Source organism: Diceros bicornis, chromosome 5 (genome assembly GCF_020826845.1).
Source record: "Diceros bicornis minor isolate mBicDic1 chromosome 5, mDicBic1.mat.cur, whole genome shotgun sequence".
Taxonomy (NCBI): domain Eukaryota; kingdom Metazoa; phylum Chordata; class Mammalia; order Perissodactyla; family Rhinocerotidae; genus Diceros; species Diceros bicornis.
This window is the reverse complement of record NC_080744.1, coordinates 87,472,046-87,487,766: the sequence shown is the minus strand read 5'-3', so window position 1 is coordinate 87,487,766 and position 15,721 is coordinate 87,472,046. Positions and strand designations below refer to the sequence as shown.

Here is a 15,721-nt window from a genome sequence, read left to right as displayed (position 1 = left end):
AATTATATTAACGGATAGTTTAGTAGTAGAAAAATATCAAAATGCTTAATAAACATGAGAAAAAATGTTCCCAGAAATCAGATAAATACATATTAAAACTACCTGGAGATAATATATCTTCAAAAAATATTTACAGACGTAACAAATGTTTACAACATAATATTAAATGAAAACAAAAAGGTGAACACACTGTGTGCTCAATTTTATGAAATTTTGTGAAATGCAAAAATAAATGAATTGCAAAATGGATGGAAGGAAATACACCAGATATGCTAATGATGGTTATTTGTAGGTAGGTAGATTGGAGGTTATTTTGAATTGCTTCTTCAGTAGTGTTCTGTGGACTTTGTACATAGTAAATGTTACTTGACTGAAGCAATTATGAACCAAGAATTTGAGTCTATACAAATGCATCCAGTGTCACTGCCTTTCATAGGAAGGACACCTCCTGAGTTATGGACAGGCCTTCCTAAGAGCAGATAGTCAGTGTCCTGATAGAAATCTGCTCCAACAGGGAACAAGGAAGGGTCACCCAGTGTTTACCACTGGTCTAAAGTTTTGGGCTTTCTAATGGGGCTTTCTGGAGCCCTAGCTGTTCAGTGGGGTTTACCTGGGAGAGCCAGGATGCAGAGGGAGTGATCCCCCTCCCCCGCCCCTCCCTCCTGCTGCTTCTCACTTCCTTATCTTACCCCTGCTCCCATGTCCCAACATCACCATCACCAGGCTTCAACTGCTTCATCTTTATAAGATAAATATCTTTTAAAATCTTTTTTTAGAAATTGGGTTCCTGAGCTTTTAAAGATAGGATCTGGAGCTACAACCCCCACTGGGTTTCTCCTTGGCAAAAATCCCAAATATCCCCAATATGTGGATGTCCACTCTGTTTGGCCACTTCTTCTGAAAATGGACTTACCTCTCCCCACTCCATTATTCTACAGCTCTATTGGTGGAAAGTTCTTTCTCACATGAGCTGACAACTCCCTACTATCTCTACACATCAGTCCTGGCCTATGGAAACCCACAGAACAAACCTAATCCCTTTCCTTTTTCATATTATGAACTTTATATTATAGAAAATGCAGATAAACAAAAGGAAGAAAATAAAAACCCCTTGTAATTCAGCCATATAAATATAACTCGTGTTAACATCTCTGGGTGTGCACTCTGTAATGCTATACTCTGTGCAGTTCCACACACACTTTTCAAAAAACGAAATAAAGTAATACTGAGCATATTTCTTTTTAAACTTTATTTCACTTGACAATATACAGACATCTCCCACTAAACTTCAGTTCTCTCTCGGTGAAAATTTGAAGTTCTACGTAAAAATGCTAATCAGGAATATCTCTCTCATTATTTTAAGTGGGAAATGTTGTAATGGGTTACAGATCGACTCCAAACTTCCAACTTACGTCATAGTGCTGCTGTGAAGATTGATACTAACTGTAAAGTTCTAAGCTCCGAGAATGGTACTGGAGAAAACTCAGGACATGTTGGCTAGTATGGTTTCTCCTTGTTGTTTAGACTTCTAACAGAGAATAAGGCAAAATGCTTGCGCTAACCATCTGTGGAGGGAGTCATCGCTTCCTGGACACTGAGTTAATTCGCTCTGTCACTCAGGGTCTGCCTATGCGGGAGGCCTTAGATGGTCCCTTCTCTGTTGACATGTCTTCCATGGCCTCAGCCCTGGACCCTGGGCTGCCTCTCAGACATCCATAAGTAAAAGTTTCCTCTCATCCTGCACAGATGGTTCGGAGCAAAGGTTTACAACTCCAGGGCCCAGGGCAGGTAAGTCTAGTAGAAATTGTAATGAATATTTACCCAGTGTCTTAGTATTAATCTCTGTTACTGCTACCTACTGAATAAGGAGTGCTGCTGATAAGGGATGAGTTAGAGGAGGTGAACACTGCTGCTTGGCTATTTCTGCAGTCTTGTGGGTTTAGAAAGTCTACTTGTAAAGCCCTGCTGTGACATTTAGTCACAAAGGCAAGAAGAGCAGGAGCCAGGCCTGGTTGGCTGGCAGGTAAGCCAGGTTCCCAGGGGTTTTTATAACACGGGCTGGTAAACAATGCTGGCAGGCACCTGGGCCTCCTGGTGAAACACGCTTATTGTGTGAGCCCGTGTGGGTGGTGGTGTGCTGTGAGAAGCAGCAGCTGCGGTGTGCATGCACCGTATGATTTCCTTGCCAGGTGTGAGTCATCGCCTGAAACCATGTGAAGCTGCTCAGGGGTACAAAAGGCACAGACTGTGGCACATGCCCATCTAAGTCATTGCCACCAACTGAGATCCCACGGATGTAAAGAAGGGAATCTGTGGGAGGACACAGCTGGTACCCCACCAGGAGGTCACTTGTGGGTTTAAGCATCAGAAGACGTGTCACTCTCCTAGGAACACATGGGGTCAATGCTTTGGGTGGAATCTAACTTGATTTTTAAGATGAAGATTGCAAGCTCAAGCTGAGACTTCAAAGCAAAGAATCATCTTTGTAGCTCTGGTTGGCCCCCCACATTCTATGTGTTGTGTCTACCTTGCTTCAGAGGCTTGGCATAAAGAGAGATGACTCCTCATCTGATGGCTGGATAAGGCCCTATGCTGCCGTCAAGTGAGTCGCTTGGTCTCTGGACAGCCCTGCTCTCAGTGTCCCAGCCGAATTTGCAGAGAGGCCTTGCTTGGCAGTGATTTCTAACATCTCAGGGCCTATCAGAACAATACTGAAGTTGAAGGCCACTGAGGGCTTGCTAGGTGCCAGTGATCATTTACATGACTTACAGATGGTTTGGTGGAGACACAATTCAGTGTCAGACTGCCTGGGTTCAAATCCTGGCTCTACCATTTACCATTGGGTGATGGTGGGCATGTCATGCCTCTATTTCCTTTTCTGTGCAGTGTGTGTGTGTGTGTATCAGGAGTAACTAACTCATAGAGTTGTCATGAGGTTTAACTGAGATAAACATGGAGAATGCTTAGAATAGTGACCACAGCGCCATAAACACTAAATGTTCTAGTACCTGATTCTTTTTTTTTGAGAGGAAGATCAGCCCTGAGCTAACAGCCATGCTAATCCTCCTCTTTTTGCTGAGGAAGACCGGCTCTGAGCTAACATCTATTGCCAATCCTTTTCCTTTTTCTCCCCAAAGCCCCAGTAGATAGTTGTATGTCATATTTGCACATCCTTCTAGTTGCTGTATGTGGGACGCGGCCTCAGCATGGCCAGAGAAGCGGTGTGTCAGTGCGCGCCCGGGATCTGAACCCAGGCCACCAGTAGTGGAGCGCGTGCACTTAACCGCTAAGCCACGGTTCGGCCCGCTAGTACCTCATTCTGGCAACAATAGGAGGGAGCGCTGGTGCTCTGACTCTCAGGTGGTGGGTGAAGCTGAGATGGGGGGTGCTTATCCTCTGATGTAAAGTCAGGTGTCTTCCAAGGGCCTGAATCAAAATTTAAATCTGGGCAGTCTGACGCTGCGCGAACTTTAAGCCCCAATGCTCTCTAGCTTAACAGAATTGAACTGATTTAAATTTTGTCACTCTTTCCATTATGATTGATGTTAAAACTCAGTGTTTCTTATTACAGTTTAAGACCTTTGCTGCTGATTTCGCCCTTTATGGATTTAAAAAAAGAAGTCTGTTTAGGATGGCTATTTTTCCATTTTGTATTTTATTCTCTTGGAGAGTTTCATAAAGTTTGACCTCAACATTTCCTATCTCTAGTACAGAGGATTTTAATTCTCTGCCTCCAGTCTTGGAAATGGTCACCTTTCTCCACTCATGGCTACCTCGCCTGCCTCCCCATTGTTCATCACTTTCAGGGGAGAAATATCTACCAGTAGCAAATCTACTTGCTTAGTACCTAGGGTACCCATTCCCATGAAAATGCAACAGGGAGGGATTCCCCTGGCAAGGCAGAATGGATTTGGCTTGCTGCCTGATTTTCGTCTGGTTCAATCTCATTTCCTCAGGCTTGGGGAAGGGGGCTAGTCCTTGTTTATTTTATCGTGGTTTTGGTTTTCCATCCAGGGTTTCCCCCTCCAGTCGCAAGGCTCTTGGTTGTGTTTCCATGCACCTGAGCTCTCTGTGTGAGACCCCAACTCATTACACTGCTGCGCTGATGGTGAGCACCTCGGTAGGCACCTCACGATGTGGCCACAAGGCCTCGGCCGTGCAAGCTTTCTCAGCTCCAGCAGCACGCTGCTCAGCGCCTTATATTCAGTGGGAGTAGGTTAGGATCTCCAGGGGTTGCTCCCAAGTTACTCCAGCTGGGAAAACAAAAAGATGGCTATTTTTCCATCTTGCAAATGTCCCCAGTTGAAACTTATTTATAGAGTCTTCCTTCTGCAGCTGGAAAATTGCTGTTTGTTTTTGGCTACATTCACCGAGATGATAGCTGCCCCAGAATTAATTAAATCTGCCAGTTCCTCATAGGCCAGTCTGGTCAGCAATCAGTGAGGAGAGGCCCTTGAGAAGTCCAAGGCAATGATGGGTGAGCAAGTAGGTGGAAAAGAGCAAAGAGTGCTGGCCTCAAAGTCCGGGACCTGGGTTCTAGGTCTGTGCCAGTCAACCTGTGAGACGTGTGTTCTTGGTCAGGTCCCCTCACTGTTTTGGGACTTGGCTGAACATGATCTCTAGAGAGGTCCTTTACAGCTGAAAAAGCCATGATTCTAGGATTTGGGAAGAGCCATACTTTCTAGTTTTTTCTGGAAGCATGGGCAATGGCTTTTTAGCCAGAACTGGGTTATAATCCAGCTTAGTCCCTCTCTCATTTTTCAGTTCTAGGCTCTTGGTCCTTCATCTTTCATGTGGGGATAATAATGATGCTTATTTTGCAGAACTGTTGGAGGATCAGTGGTAATGTACAAAGAGAATCTTGCACAGCTTCAGCACATGGCAGGCACCTAGTGCACCAAGGTCTCCTGCTCCAGCATGGTGTCCATCCCGCAACTCATTTGTACCCACAAATGCCCAGCAGCACGGAGGAAGAGGGGCCACTGGTAATAGAGACAAAGGCAACTTTAGAAAGAAAAAGAAAAGATTGTTCTCAGCGCCCTCCCATGGGGCTCCTTAATCAGAGTTGGCCACTTTCTCCCACGTGTGCTGTTGTTGGGTAATTAGTGCCCCAAGCAGAGCCAAGTTCAGGGCACAGTGAGTGCCTTTGTTTTAGTCTTGTAAATTTCAACATAGGTTGGAAGGAACAAAACCCCAATTCATTTGAGAGATGCTCCAAATCTGATTCTATGCACTGAGCCAAGGGAGAGACACTGCCTGACAGTCCCAGGAGTGGATGATGAACTGGGCAGCTCAGGCAGTTGAATGACCTTGAGGATGCTAAGAGATATGGAAGGGTAAACTTTTGACTATGATTGGCAGAAGCTAGCCAGTGTCAGTGCCCTGGTGATGTGGTCTGTCCAGGGAAATGCCCTAGAAAGCCTATTCTAGAGTAGACCCAACGGCAGTGCTTTTTTTTGTTCCCTTCCACTCTTCTTAGCCTGATATCTTCCAATTTGAATGCTTTGAGAGCCACTGAATTAAATTTTGCAAACACTGCAGGTCTATTTCTGATGTCAATCATGGGAGTTGTAGAGCCGAGACTTGATGGATGTGCAGGAATTTGCAAGGTGAAGGAGTTGGGCAGCAAAAGAGAGTTCTAGTAAAGAGAGCAGCATATGAGAAATTCAGAAGTTTGAGACATATCAGGTGGCACATATGAGGCACATATGGGGATAAGGTGGCATATATGAAGATGGCATTCTCCATCCCCATGGATGGAGTGATCCAGTCTGACTGGATCACAGATTGCAAGAGGAGAGAAGAGGAGAGGAGAAATCGCCCTCAGTTGATGTTGTTGGCTGGTTTTCAAGTTGGGAGCTTCTGCTGAAGATGAAGCTGAACCACTGGGGTCCACAGATTCCTGGGGTGCCTGACAAGCTGGTGAGTAGGTCCATTAGAAGTTTATTTGCAAGAGAGTTAAGGGGCCTCCTAGGAGAGAACTTACCATAAAGGAAGAGGGAGTTAGAAATGACAAATTGATTAGAGAAAAAAACTTGGTTATTGAATTCAGGAAGAGGTGATTCTGAGCACAGTGGAGAATTTGTCATTCAGATTATCTCCTGGGCTAGACCTGCAAGGAATGCTATCTGTGTTCTATGAACATGTAATACCTGGATTGGGCCAGGGGCAGAGGGATGCGACAAATAAAATATGAAACTTCTCTCTCTTAACAAATCCTAATGGCACACTGGGGGCCAAGCAGCACTGCTTTGCTGTCTTCCAGGAGGGCAGAGAACATTCTTCCCGTGTTGCAACTGGCCACTGAACATGGGCTCTGGAGGGAGGTGGACATGACTAGTAGGCACAGAACTGGTGGCAGTGGCTGGCAGACCCCTGGAACCCAGCAGGAGAAAGTTGCAGATGCCTCTGGTAACTCACTGGACTTGTGTATAAGCTTATGTGAGTTGCTTTCTGGAGATTCTCAGAATTATTTGGGGACAGATTTTTGGAGAAGTGATTCTGTATTTGCACATGGGGAAAAAAGACAGCAAAAGACAGATTACACTTGATTTAGATGATTATACTTTTCTGTAGTTCAGTAGTAGACATTGTTGACTGTTTCCTTAGCATCCATTTCCCACTTCCTCGCTTCTAACAAAATCCTAATTTTGTTGGGGTATCCTCTCTTCCTCCATGCATGGAAGCTAATCCCATTCATAGGGATTAAGGGTGGGTTTGGTTGGTTTAAGAGGTATTCCATTCCTCTACCCAGTGACTGGCTAGGATTGGCCATATAACCCAATTTGGTTTAATAATATGTAGAGAGAGGCTAGCTCTGGGCGTTTGAAAAATTTATCTGCATTCTTCCAGGACAATGTCTAGAAGCAACCCACTCTCTTTTTTCTCTGGAAATGGTCGTGCATCAATGGAGGAGGGCCAGACTGGCTGCAATTTTCTTGCTATCCAGCTAGGATGAAAGGAGGACAGGCCAGAGAATGACTGAGAAATCTATGCAGAGCCTCTGAATTAAGCCAACTCCAAAAACTGCCGTTCCTTTGGGACTTCCAGGTACATGAGTCAATAAATTTCTTTCTTGTTTGTGATAGTTTGACTTGAGTTTTCTGTTACGTGAATCTGAAAATGTTTCCTGATAACCGTGGGTTGGCATATGTCTTTAAGTTTCCAGAAGGAGAGGTATCCTGGGCCAGATGGACAGTTTCTTCTAGTCAAAGATATTTACATTGTAACTGAGAAGATAACTCCCTAATTGCTTTTGTGTGGAAGGCATTGCTTCTCCCATCAGAGCTTGGCATGGATAGGTCCAATGCTTGGGATAATAAGCTGTCTCTGGCCATATCCAGGCCTTCCATTGAGAGATGGCGTCTATGTTCCCTCTCTTTGAATCTGGGTTGACTTTGACGACTTGGTTTTAACCAACGGAATGCAGCAGAAGTGATGCTGTATGGCTTCTAAGGTTAGGTCAGAAAAGGCTATGCAGCTTCCACCTGCTTCTTGGCATGCTTGCTCTGGGGGAAGCAGCCAACATGTAAGAAGTGCAGTTAGCTGAGGTTGCCATGCTGGAGAAGCCGTGTATAGGTGCTTTGTTTGACAGCCCCAGCTGAGCTCCCAGGGGATAGCCTACATCAGTTGCTAATGATGGGAATGAGCCATCTTACCTGTCCAGCCCAGCGAAGCTGGACTGAAGTCAGATGACTGCAGCCCCAACACACATCTGGCTACAATAGCATAGGAGACACCAAATGAGAACTGCCTGGCTGAGTTTTTCCTGAATTCCACAAAATTGTGAACAAAATAAAATGGTTGCTTTAAGCCACTAAATTTTGGGTTAATTTGTTATAGCGAAAGTAACCATAACACCAAGTTCTTCATTGTTTGCTTTTGATTTGTACTATTAGCTTCACAATAATTATGTGGAAAGGATTTCTTCTTTTCTCTTTCTCAGAGGTAGAAATATAGAGCATTAGTCTCAGAATTCCATCTTATTCCAGGGTCTTTTGGTTACAAGTCATAGTAAAACATGCAAACTAGCTTAACTCAGAAAGGGGAATGTATTGGAATGACACAGAGTCTCAAGGGTCCCAAGGGCAGGTAGCCAGTCTGTCTCTCACATCCTTGTGTAGTCTTCCATGTTGTACCAGGGTTGGTCTGTGTGACCAATGGAATATGGCAGAATTGATGGCGTGTCGTTCCAAGATTAGGTTATAAAACATTGTAGCTTTTGTTTCAGGCTCTCTCTTTTTCTCTTGGATCACTCACTCTGAGAGAAGCCATGTCATCAGCAGCCCTCTAGAGAGGCCTGTGTGAGGAACTGAGGCCTCCGCCAATAGTCACATGAGTGTGCTGTCTTGGAAGCAAATCCTCCAGCCCCAGTCAAGCTTTCAGCTGACTGCAGCCTAGGCCAACCTTTTGACTGTAACCTCATGAGAGACCCTAAGAAAGAGAAATTTGTTACTTTTACCGCCTTGTCCTAGGTGGTGTTCCCCAACACAATCCTGTCACTGCTTCCCCCCATACACACTTCAGATGGAGAATTTCATTGTGGGCAAGTCTGTGTTCACAATCCACATGAGCAATATATATTGTTATACGTATTGTATTTTGTCTGTGTTTTTTTAGGGGGGAAGCCATGGGAAGGAAAGTATTTATTAGTTCTTTTTATGTGTCAAGCAGTATGATAGATACTTTATATACTTTAATAGAAAAAGCAAGTCAACCCCAAAACTACTGATGGTGCTTCTGTCTTCTAAGGGGGAGGTGGTGACAGAATTCATATCAGTGGGACACTGAATATACATTTAGAGATTGCTGGGGCAAGGAGATAGTATGTCTAAGCTCTGACAGTTGTTCTGGACTTCTAAGGGTGAGATATAGAGTGAGGGGCCTTTTGTTTAGCAAAAACGTGGAGTCTATGATCATGGAAATATAGGCGTCAAGGTGGTAAACTAGATTGTCCTGTATAATATGGAAGTGAAAAGGAAGGGGGGAGTTGAGTGAGATCAAAGTTTGAGAAGAGCTGGAATTTGGAGCCAAAGTGACCAAGAGAATGAAAGGCTCTGGGAATGTTGAAGAGGATATGGGGTTGAACTTGGACCAATGTTATTTAAATCTCAGAGGGCAGGGTGACTTCAGTTGACATCCAGTCGGGTTTCAATTATACTGTTTCAAATAAACATGATCTCCATTTTACAGATGAGGGAACCAAAGCATAGAGATGCTCATAAACTAGCCCAGGTTGCACAGCCCCTAAGAGGTGGCCTTGGGTTGGGTTCTCCAATTTTAATGTCAGCAAAGCAGAGGACCTTGTAGATCTACAAATCCACAGTGTCAAAGAGTTCCTCTCATACCACGGGTCGACAAACTTTCTGTGAAGGTCCAGACAGTAAATGTTTTAGGTTTTGCAGACCATATCATGTCTGTTGCACTTACTCAGCTCTGCGGCTGTATCATGAAAGCAGCCTTAGACAATACAGAAATGCGCACTGTGGATGTGTTCTAGGCAAACTTCATTTGTGGACACCCAAATTTGAATTTTATATAATTTTCATGTGTTATGAAATATTATTTAAAAAAAATATTTTTCCACTCTTAAAAAGTGTAAAAACCATTCTTAGCTTGTGAGCCATACAAAACCAGGCAGCGTGTTGGATTTGGCCCTCAGACTGAAGTGTGCGGACTCCTACCCTACCTCGTTCAGTTATTTATCAGATGTTTGTAAGTGAACAAACAGGTCAACGAGGACGCTTTACAGAGGACAGAGCAGTGATGAGTACTGACAAGATCAAGAGGGGTAATCATGGTCTTCTTTCCCTAGGAGATGTTTGCTGAAATTTACACAAGGCTCTTCCGAGACAGAGGAGTGGGTTGTAGTCCCCGCTCCTTTTACCCTATAGACCTAAATGAAGCAATGAAGCATCCGTTTCCTTGGACAAATCACACCCCCTCTCTGCCTCACTTGCCTTGTGTGTGTGTATATGTGTATGTATGCATATGTATACGTATGTGTATGTATGTGTATTTGTGTGTGTGTGTTTAATGAGAAGGTCTGACTAGTTATCTTCAAGGTCGCTTCTGGCTCTGAAACTCTTGGATTTCAAAAACTTGTCAGATTTTTGGGGCAAGGTTTTCCTTGCCAACCGTCTTTCCCTTCGCCCTCTTCTCTTCACTCTAGTCCTGTGAACATCCTTGCCCCTCTGACCCTGCTTCCTCTCTGATCCTCTATTTCAAGGCTGGTGAGATTATTGTACCCAAAAGCATCCTAGGAAAAAACAGTTGGAATATCCAGGATAATAAAACAAGCCGGCGAGAGGTGAAGGAGTGTGTCATTGCTATTCTTTGTGTGGACTTGTAAAGCCGCATGTTTTAACCATCTCAGGATGGCAGGGATTTTTCTGTTTGTTTGAGAGGCCGATGTAATACCCTCATGTTTTCCTTTTTTAGGAAAAAATAAGAGGAATTCATTTTCATTGGGATTAAGGAAATCTTTCTTCTTTTATGTTAGCAACACGTGGTCTTAGCAGATCTCTGATCTCGTGCTGAATAAAAAATATAGCATTACAATGGAGCACGGAGGCTGGGGGCTTGAACTCAATTTGGATTACTGTGCACAGCAGCGGGCGGGTATTCTGTGACTAATGGGAGGGTCTTTGGAGCTGGTGCTGAGGGATAGTTCCTGGGGACCAAGCCCCACACGCACTGCCTATTGTTCCACCCTAATCTGAGGCTAGTCACCGGGAGGCTGAGCCCACAATCAGATGCTTGGAGCTGTGGGCTTGCATCAACCTGACAGCCAGGTGGATGTGAGGCACTGCTGTGCAGAAGCAGGCCTGGTGCTGAGCCGGGAAACTTAAGAAAGCTGAGATGTTGGTTAAAGCACTGAACCTATCCAAGCCTCAGTTTCTCTACCGATAACTTGGGTCAGTTTTTTCTATCCCAAGGCCTCACCAGCCTAGAGGTACAGAAGGGATCACGGTGACTGCCATGGTAAATACTGTTGGATCGAAGGAGAAGTGTGGCTGGGGTCTGTGTTTTCCACTGAGACTCTGAGGGTCGGGGGTGTGAACAAGTAGAGAGAAAGAAAAGCGAGGCCCTGGTGGGGGATACAGTAACCATCATCTCTCTGAGAGCCAGTATTTCTCAGATACTAGCAACTCTCTGTGTCAGAATTATTTGGGGTAATAGTTTATTTGGGGTGCTAGTTTAAAAATATCCCCGTGACAGATAATAAGGCATCAAATAGATTTAACAATTCCTACCTTGTAGAGACATTGTGAAGATCAAAGGGCAGTGGGTCTGGTACTGTGAAGATGGTGATAGTGATGCTAGGTCTTTTCTTAGGGTCCTCTTACGGGGGTTCTATCCTCTTCATTTCCAGTTCCACTTTATTTCTTCAGAGCTGAAAGAAATCTTAGCATATTGCTTTGCTCACCTGCTCTGAGACCTTGATTACTCCCAACAGAACATCCAACTCCCATGACCGGCAACCAGGAGCCTCCTGACTTTGGCCCAAACTGTTCTCCCAGCTCTATTTCTTATTTCTCTGCCATATAATCACCCTATTGGGTGAAAGTAATTCTGACTGCTGCCCTCATAATAATACCTAATATTTTCTTTTTCCCTTCTCTGTGTCTCTGTTCCCTCATCTATGTATCATAGTTATAATGATGTTTAAATGGGAATCCATGGAAAGTGCTCAGGGCAGTGTCTGGCTCATGGTAAATGCTCCATATGTGTTTAAAGGAATTCTCAATATCTCTGCAACTTTTTTTTAAAGGAAGATATATCCCTGATTTTTGCCTTTATTTATCAATAGATATAAGTATATTTTCTCTAAATGGATGCGGGTCTATTTCATTCTGAAATCCTGGGGAAATAATTTGACAATTCAGTTCATTTCATTAATATTTATTTTGTGTTTTCTTCAATGCTCAGTGCACCGTGTGAAAGGCTGAAAGTTAAATATGAACGCTCAAGTGGTCTCCAGGATGAGAAAATGGCTTCTGTTCACCCTTCGAGACTGAACAAAAGTTTTACTTCTTCCCCAATAGCTCCATCTCCAACTGTCCTTCGTGCTTGTACAGCTCATAGTTAGAATGACCCAGTTGAGAATGGAAGGGTTGCCTACCTGTTTCTCCTTCCCAGCTACACTTCCAGCTCCCTGAAGGTCAAATATCTTCTGTATCCTGAACAGTCCTGGCATTCACCTTTTGCTTTCTCCAGGATGGCCCTTATACTCGATGGCAAGTATCTAGCAGCCTCCATTCAGCGCAGAGTGAGGCATACAGGTGAAATTCTTGCTAAGTTTATGGATGAACTTTCCATTACTGTGGAATTAATTCTTTGGACTCAAGGGTCTGGATAAGTTTCTGATGTTGTCATCTGAGATCTAGTAGTGGATTCAATGGATGCTTCCAGGTATACCCTCCTGTTCTTTTAAGAGAAATTAATCCTGTGTGTCATGCACACAAATAGAAGAATTTTAAGTTAAGTGTTTTGCTTATATGATTACTGTAAATCAGGCTCTAGATACCCGTGTTTATAATTTTAATTTTTATTTCTTGTAGAAATATTGGAACAATGTTAAAATGGAAATTAAGGTCAAAAACATCCAATCCCACTACTTTAAACAAATCTACAGCTTTCAATTTTCTGTGATTCATTCTAGTTCCTTTTAATATGCATATATATGATTTTTGCATAGTTAAAACTGTAATAGGGCTAAGAATAGTAATTCTAATAACAGGTAAAGCCATTATTTATGAGTACTTAATATTTGCCTGGCAAAAGTGGTTCACATGTATTTTTGAATCCTTACACCCATTCTATGAGATGGGTATATTATTATTCCCATTTTAAAGATGAGGAATCTAAGTATTAAGGGAGGTTGACTCACTCCAAGTCACACACTGACTGAGTGGTGGAGCCATATTTGACCCCTTCTTCTTTACTGTGTTAAACAGGGTGGGCCGGGCTGGGAAGCAGCATTGACATGATTGATGGCTCAAACCTGATACAGACAAGTTGTGCGGGACCCTCTACTCTAGCCCCAGCAGCTCCTGGACCCAGTTCCCAGCTGCTGAGGGTGAGGAGTGGAGCCTACTGTCCCCACGCTTGCAGGACAGGCAGAGGAAAAGCCTGACCGTCCTTGGAGGTCAGATCACCACCTGGAAGGGTTTATGGCATTTGTTCCAAACGTTTGTGAGATACTGGTGTCGATTTGACCTACCCATCTCTGCCAAAGAGCAGGAGAGCTCCAGCCCATAGGACACCCGTAATGAGCACAGTGCCATGAGCCCGTCCTTGCCCTGGTCCAAACACAAACAGTCCTTGTGCTGTGTACTGGGCTTCAGGCCGCATTGCCAAGTGTTGGGAAAGAAGGCACGTGAAGGCCGAGCGAGGGTCTCAGGGATGCCCTGAGTTTCAACAGCAGAGCAGCCTGGCAGACAAGAGCCGATGCCAGTGGCTTTGCCTTGTGGCCCTTCGTGACTTCAGTGTTTGGCACATATTAGACCCTCAATAAATGTGGTCAACGGATGGACAGATGGACAGATGGAGTTGCTTATACCGTGCAGCTGTACTCCCTCTTGCTTGATAAAGACTAAAATAACACATTGTGGCATCTTTCATTTTAGGTCAAAAATGGAAAGCTGAGTGTGTGAGAGCATGTGGGTGTATGAGAGCATGTGATTGTGTGAGAGTGTATAAGTACATATGTGAGAGAATGTGTGTGAGAGTGAATGCATATATGTGTGAAGGTGTGGTTGTGTGTGTGATAGTGCGCGTGTGTGTGTGTATTTGAGTGTGTGTGTGAGTATATGAGTGTGAGTGTGTGAGAGTGTGAATGTCGGTGAGTGTGAGGGTGTGTGTGAGAGCATAAAAGTATTTGAGTGCTTGAGAAGTGTATAAGTGTGTAAGTGTGAATGTATAAGTATGTGTGATTGTGTGAGTGTGACAGAGTGTGAATGTCTGATTGTGAGTGTGTGAAAGTGTGTGAGAGTGTGTGTAGACGAGGATGGAGTGGGTGAGGAGGAGGTGGGCAAGGGCACTAGCACGTTTGCAGTACCTGCGATATGCCCCAGGATGGCATACATTCTCTCACTTAATACCCTCAGCAATGCTTCGGGGTAGATATTATAACCTGTATTTTACCACATGTGGAAATAAGATTTAGAGAGATTAAGTACCGTGCCCAAGGTCATTCTGGTGCGTGGCCGAGCTGCGCCTTGACCTGCGGTCACTAAAGTTGGTGACCTTCTCACCATACCCTGCTGAACAGCTCAGCAGGACGTTGCCAGGCCTGACGTTGTTTTAGGGTAAAGGCTGGCAGACGACGTCCGAGGAGGGGGCTGAGCTGTGTTCCTCCTGCAAAGTCCTGGAGGAGGAAGCAGGGGAAGGAAGGGAATAGGGGTTACAGGGTGTTGGGGGCACAAAGCTGAAACCTTAGGCCACTGGCGTGTGTGGGCTCTCCTGGGAGAGTCAGAAGGTTGGGAGGAAGTGTTCCAGGGGAGAGAGAGCCTTCCTGCAGGGTAGGTGGGAAGAGTTCGGTGGATGGAAATTTCCATTAATGTCTAGGCCTTCCTGCCTGGCTTTAAATGGGAAAGGACTTTAGAGCTGCTGGCCAGAAAGTCACCTTTCCCGAAAGCATCCTGTGGTTACCCCCGTTCCCTAGCCTCCTTACAGCAAGACTCAGAATGGAAGGTCCCCAAACTGGAGCAAGGACACAGGCCAAGTGAGGGAAAAAAAGCACTGTTTGTAAAGAAAACCCTTCACCCCTTTACTTCTAAAATCCCAGTATCCATGACAACTAGGCTGAGTGAGGAAAATGGCTGTCCCCTCCCCTCTTCATTGTTTAACTCGCAGTTGCTGCAGCAACTGAGCATACTGGGCCCAGCCAGATTCTCCGGGTGCTTTCTTCTCTCTCAGTCCCCTTTATTGCGGGCCCTCCTCAGTGCCAACATTGCTTTGTCTGTCCCTGGAGAAGTCTGTGAGAACCAGGATGGGCAAAGTGTTAGGCCTTGGTGCTGTTGAAAATCCTTTGAGATGGAAGAAGTCGCTGGAACAAAGGGGCAGGAGAACAAAAAGCCCTGAACTGCTTTGCCCCTGCCTCTGAGGGCCTTTATCATCTTAAACCTTGGGATTTGAGAGTGTCTGACTTTGCTTTTCCCAGGGATAGCTTGGCAGGGATACAGAGAGAGTGGGTCTAGGAAACTGGTTGGACAGCAATCTCAGCAGAGAACTTCTCAGGGAGACAAAGCCTCCTTAACTTAGGTGGTGGTCTTTCTCGTTTTTCCTTCTTTCTCCCTTTTTATCCCTTTTTTCTTTCTCCTTCCTCCTTTCCTCCCTTCCTCCCCCTTCCTCCCTTTCTCCCTTCCTTCCTCCCTTCTTTCCTCTCTTCCTTCCTTCATTCCGTCCCCTCTCCCTCCCTCCCTCTCTTCCTTCTCTCTTTCTCTTTATCTCTCTCTCTCTCTCCCTCCTTCCTTCCCTCTCTCTCCTTCATATGCTTCTGGTTAACATCTTTCCACTTGAAGAAATTCTAAACAATTCGGTAGAGCTTCAAGTTCTTTGCGCAATCAGTTCCTCTCAATAATTTTTCCTAAGGAAATAATCAGATATTTGCACAAAGAATCCTCTGCAGTTCTTCGCAGAGTTGCTAAGTTTGTGAGAAAATGGAAAAAGTCTAAATGGCCAGACTTAAGATTGGTCAAATGCATTATGGCTTATT

The 15,721-nt window shown here is 44.6% G+C and overlaps 1 long non-coding RNA gene across 2 annotated transcripts in view; it reads left to right on the top strand.

The window, feature by feature from the left end:
- Positions 1–4,878: 4,878 nt before the first annotated feature.
- Positions 4,879–15,721, top strand: part of LOC131406412 (uncharacterized) — an 80,649-nt gene continuing 69,806 nt past the window's right edge. For both annotated transcript variants that reach the window (XR_009220135.1, XR_009220136.1), the window contains exons 1-2: positions 4,879–5,922; positions 6,853–7,050. This is a non-coding gene — a long non-coding RNA (uncharacterized LOC131406412). The remainder of the gene's footprint in view (positions 5,923–6,852; positions 7,051–15,721) is intronic.